Source organism: Sander lucioperca, chromosome 8, assembly GCF_008315115.2.
Source record: "Sander lucioperca isolate FBNREF2018 chromosome 8, SLUC_FBN_1.2, whole genome shotgun sequence".
In the NCBI taxonomy this organism is placed as follows: Eukaryota; Metazoa; Chordata; class Actinopteri; order Perciformes; family Percidae; genus Sander; species Sander lucioperca.
In genome coordinates this window covers 20,941,257-20,947,091 of record NC_050180.1, presented here as the reverse complement: position 1 = coordinate 20,947,091, position 5,835 = coordinate 20,941,257, and positions in this window count along the sequence as shown.

Below are 5,835 nucleotides of genomic sequence, written 5' to 3'. Positions count from 1 at the left end.
TAGTCTAAATTTTAACTTGAATAGCATTTTGCTGCCATTATCAATATTGTTAATGAGACTCTTAATCATGCAGGGAATCATCTTTCTAATATCATTTTTGTTTGTTTGTCATGTTTGATAAGCTTCTGGGATTTTTTGACTTTCAGTAATTCACTTGCATTCCTGCATTGTGGAAAACGTTCAAAAGGAACTGCTGAATTGCCCCTTTTTAGGGTACAAATTATTATTAAATAATGATTGTTTAGTGAACATGTTTTGTAAAAGAAGGGACATGTCTGGGGTTTGTTTAGCACACACTGATCAACCTGGTCATCAGAAGTAAATCCACAGGCTCCTCCAACTCATAAATGCTCAATACGTAAAGTCTTAAGAATATTTTCACCACTTTACCTTTCTGTCAGACAGCAATTTTTGTCACCACATCACCATTCAGAGCTTTTATGGTATATTGTGCTTAATGCATACCAAGGACAGAAAACATAAGCAATCTGACCTCAGAAACTTGGGTCGTTCTGCTTTCTGTAAAAACAAGCTCAGTCATGAACAGTATTCCAGAGAGTGGTGCACGCCTTACGTTTCTATGCTTTTACTGAAATGCCACATGCATACCTGATCTCAAATGTAATTACTTTCTCAGTAAGAGGCCAACACTAAATGTACTGGGAAGGTTTCTTACTCACTCATTCATTCTTCTGATGATGATGAAAAGAAGCAGACTTTATGACTATTTCCGCTGCAAGGCCTAAATTATAACTTTTAAATGAATACCATTTTCATATTCCTATTGAAACACAAAATGTGATGTTAGGATGCTTCTGGATAAGAGGCTAGAAGGTACAAATTATTATTATTACGTGATAAATTATTGTTTAGTGATGTCTATGAAGGAATAACATTTCTAAGATGGTAGATTTTTTCTCCACACACTGATCATCCTGTAGTGATTCCCAACCAAGGGCACTTTTACCCCAGGGGGTACTTGGGGTACACCTTGGGAGCGGTAGTTAACATATACCTTAAAGTTTTACTGTGCACAAGCTTCTACCTTAAACTTGTAATCAAATACCTGATATTTTCAAAGGGAGTTCTTAATCTGTTGTACTGATGATAACCGTGAGAGTTTCATGCTGATCCAAGCAGTAAAACATTGGGAAATATGAACTAGGGGCATGTGAAATAGGTCTTCCCACTCCACAACTTTTTAAGGATTTAGCAAAATTAGAATCAATATGTGATGACAGTTCTGAGGTTGTTTGTTTAAGGCAAGCCACTGTCAATCAAATGTGATCAAACCACACCCACAGTTCTGATAAAGTTTTGAGTGTAAGATAATACCTAAGGATGTTTTTTTTCTGAACTTTAACTTTGATTTTTGCTCACATAGTCATACAATGTAATATTATGGACACATTTAGGATTTGAAACCAAGTTGTCAAAGTCAACCGAATGCAGACATAAGCATGTGTCACTGGCTCCAACATGAACAAAAGAAATGGACGAGAGTTTGACATAACATTCCTGGTCAAGAATGAGAAAGAAAGATTGCATATGGTGAAAAAGACATCTGCTTGTTGTGTAGCAAATTTCAAGGTCTGGTGATGGACAAACAGAGTGTATTAGCAGTCAACTTGTAACTGTAATCATCCAGTCAGAAGTTATCTATCTCTCAGTAGGAGAGAGGGCTGTGATACACTGCACTGTCAATGATTTCTGTGATGACCAGCCCCCATTTTGGAGCTATACCAGTCCGAAATACAACCAGTCTAAAAACTCCTCTGACAGCTTCAGCAACTTTACCGAACAACAACAGAATGGCTCCACAGTGAATCCAGATATAAACCCAAACTTCTCGCTGGTTTTCACATCGCTGTCAGCCAGTTACACAGGTGTGTAAACACATGTACATTATTTTCTGGTGGTGTGCCCCAAATTTAGCCCTCCTGCCGTAGAGCTCTTTCCAGAGGGAGATGAGGTCACTCTCAGGTGCAACCACAGTGGGGGTCGAGGTGTGTCATTTGGCTCATGAAAACTGACCTAAAGGATATGATTGTTAAAGTCGGACAGTTTATAAACAAAACTCACCTATCAATAGGATTGTAAGTCACAAAATTGACATATCTTTCTCTTATGGTAATGTGCTCCTGTCTACCGTGTCAGTGGAAGATGGGGTGGGGGGTATTGGTGTGCAGTTGTTGAGCAGAATAATCAGTGTAAATTATCAGCAAAAAACCCTTCTAATGTACAGAGAACCATTTTGGATTTACTTCATCTCATATGTAGGGAGGTCCTTACTGCTGTTTATTCCACGTGTTGTGTGGTCGGCGTGAGCCAGAGGACCGGGAGAATAGAGTGGCTTTGACATGTCTGAGAGAGAGAGTTAAACTCCGTTAGTGAAACAGCTCACAAAAAAACACAGACTAACAACCGCTTGGACTCATTTAATCTGTTGTAATTTCAAATGGCATGCTTTGCTCTTCTGTTCTGATTTGTAAAATAGCAAACTATATTTCTCTTAAGTGAAACTGCTCAGGAGTGATAAATAACCTCATTGGTGGTGTACAACGTCTTCTGGGAAAATTAATTATTTTGATTTTAAGCTTTAAAAAAAAACATTTAACTGGTTCAAAATCAAATTTGATTACGTTTTACCTTTATTTACCTTTTAACTAATATCTTATTTTATGCATTTATTTTTGTTTTGATTAAATTCTTGTGATTATGTGATATTGTTTTATTTTTACAGTCTGTGAAACAAGAGTTGTATTTCATGCATGAATCATCTAATATTTATGGTTCTTATCATCACCCAGGAAAAACTTTGTTCTACATGAGTCAGTGATAAACTGTCTTGATGTTAAATGCCAAACATAAATGATAAAAACCTGTGTGCTCTTCCTGACTCAACATACTATACAGCTAAAGCAGACTAATGTGTACGGGTACCTGTTTATCTTGAATTATTAAATATATTAAATGGTTGTTTTAGTTGTGATTTAGTGCATATGAGAACTTTTGCTTTTTAAATATTTTTGTACAAAAGCAGACATGCATAAGATATTTATTTTCCAATATTTCTATGTTGGTTAAATAAAAGTTAGCTATAATCAACGTTACATGTTGCCATAATTTCCTTGAGTTTTATAGAGCAACAGATGACTTTAACTTCAGTAAGTTTTAGCTAATTATTTAGCTTTAGCAATAATTTCCCTTAGCTTTAGTCGTAGTAGTCTTAGAAGCATTAACATCCTGTAGAAAATTGTATTCACTTAACTGAGTAGTTTGACATTTTGAGAAATCCCCTATTTGCTTTTTTGCCGAGAGTTACATGAGACGATCAATATCACTCATATCACTGTTTCCACACATGAAGCTAATGTTACAACCTTTAGCTTAGCGTTAAAATTGGAACAGGGCAAAACTGCTAGCCTTAGCCTGGTCCTACCAGACAAGAGTCTGGCCTCTCTCCATTGAAGTGTTAACTTCCTTGAAGGCGGGTACTCTGTTGAAGTTTAAAACTATTGGATCTGCCCAGAGCCACTCTGGATCTGCCATAACCAATTGCTAACGTTTGGTCGTGACGTCGGCTTAGCATTGCTAGCGTTCACCTTAGCCTTAGCCACTCCTTCACCATTAACGGAGCGAGCTGGAAAATTAACTTTTCCCGAACCCCGTGGGGAGGAGGGCCACAACATCATGGCCACCAACAAAACTCAGCAAAGATTGTTCTTGCTCGAGCTTTAACTTCTGGATATTCGGCAGTGTTGCCACAACTGACCGAATGGCTTCGCTCGCATCTTTCTCCGCCACCATTACGGAACTACAACTAAAACAAGCGCACAACCTCAACGTCATTGTTCTCCACTCCCTCTGTTCGCTGATTGGACCGGTTAAAATTTGACTGGAGAAAACCCAAGAATATACCGCAAACTCAGACAATGTACTGAAGGAAAATGAAAATTGAGCGGAAGTACGTAGGAGGTATGCTAGCCTGGCTCTGTCCAAACAAAATACAGCTAAATAGCGAACATGTCATTTCTAACTAAAATGTATAAGTCTCTGTCTGTCTGTCTGTCCTTCGATTTTCTCGACAGCTGTTCATCCAATCAACTTAATAGTTGGGTGTATTGCTGAGGACCAAAGGAAGTGCAGTGTCCAGTGTGAGCTCTTGAGATATATGGGACATATTTATTAGTAGTAGTGTTATGTACCAACTGTGAAGTATATTCAGAGGGTGCCCATATTAATTGTTACACCCCCGAACGGTAAGCTGGGTACAGCTCGCTCTCCGTCGTTCGCTACAAGAACAGATGAAAAAAAGAGACCGGAGATGTAGCAAACTCAAACATTTCAAGCATCAGCGATGATGAGCGGTTCTTGAGAAAACTGCACGCAGCAATACTGGAGGCCAAGCAATCGGCCTGTTCCAAACAGGCACGTTTTCAACGGGCACTGCACTAGTTTTGTTTTAGTCTCGCTTGCAGACCTATCTCCACAGTGCTGCTGAGTAAGGTCTGGCCCCTCCACACATACAATCCTTGATAGGAGAAAAAACGGCCTGGGTTGTTTGCATTTCTTTAAACCAATCCCAATTGTCTTGGGCAGTTCTAGATCTGGACGCAGCGACGGTGTATCTGCAAATTGGTCTCAGGAAAGAACTTGTTTTGATGGAACATTTGCACCCTGCAAAAGAAAATGCCACATAAAATTTCACAAAATACAGTAACGTGAGCTATTTAAATTAGCTGATACATGGTTAAACCCTGAATGCCATTTGCTCTTACCAGTATATCGCCGTGTGTGTTTTGTCCATAGCAAATCCCCTCTAATCGGTCCCAAAACATCCCAGTTAAATAGTAAATGCCGTAAACATATTCTTTGTAAATCTTTACAATTATTTCCTGAAAGAACTAAGCAGGCCTGCCTTGTTGCACAATCCAAATTTTCTTGCCATTCAAAACTTGCCATTTTCAGCGTATAGCTTGCTACCTCGAAGTTTGTTGATTTTTTTTCGAAACAAACCGAGTTTTGCAAGGCAAGGGACATCCAGGGAAAGATCAGGCGGCAACAGATATTTCTGCGATTATCCGGTAAATTAATTGTCGTTGATCCAGACTAGTTTTGTTTAAACAGCACAAAAGCAAAAAAAAAAAAAAGTGTTAAAAATTACAACTTATGGTTTTACAGGAAGTTATTTGCCTAGCAATGTTTTTTCACTGAGCTGAGCGTCTCTTGTCTGTAGCTTCATATGTAATGGACAGATATGAGTGTGATATCAATCTTCTTATCTAACTTTTGGCAAAAAAGGGGATAATTATATTTCCTATAATGTCAAGTCTTAAAGCAGTACAGTGTCTCTGCTGGACCCATCTAATGCATTGAATTAGTTCATTATGTTTTCAGTGCTTTATAAAATAACATTTTCTATTTGTGAAAATGCAATTGTTAATGGAAGTTATGACACTGACTAAGACCAGGGGCGTCGGAAGTAGGAGGTCCAAGAGGCCATATTGGCGTGAAATTACTGTTTCTTAATTAAGATTATTTTTGATTATTATGACAGGACAGCTTAGACATTAAAGGGGAGAGAGAAGGGAATGACATGCAGCAAAGGGCCGCAGGTCGGAGTCAAACCTGCGGCCGCTGTGTCGAGGTGAGCTACCCAGGCGCCCACTGTTCCTTACAGCCATAGACGAAACCTATTCGGCACGCGCAGGCAACGAGCCAGTCAACATACATGTTTTTGAATTGGTACTTGTTCATGTGAAGTGTACACACACAAAGTAAATAAAATCAGTTCAGTGATGATTTGGCAGGGAAAAACACAAACGCTCAAAA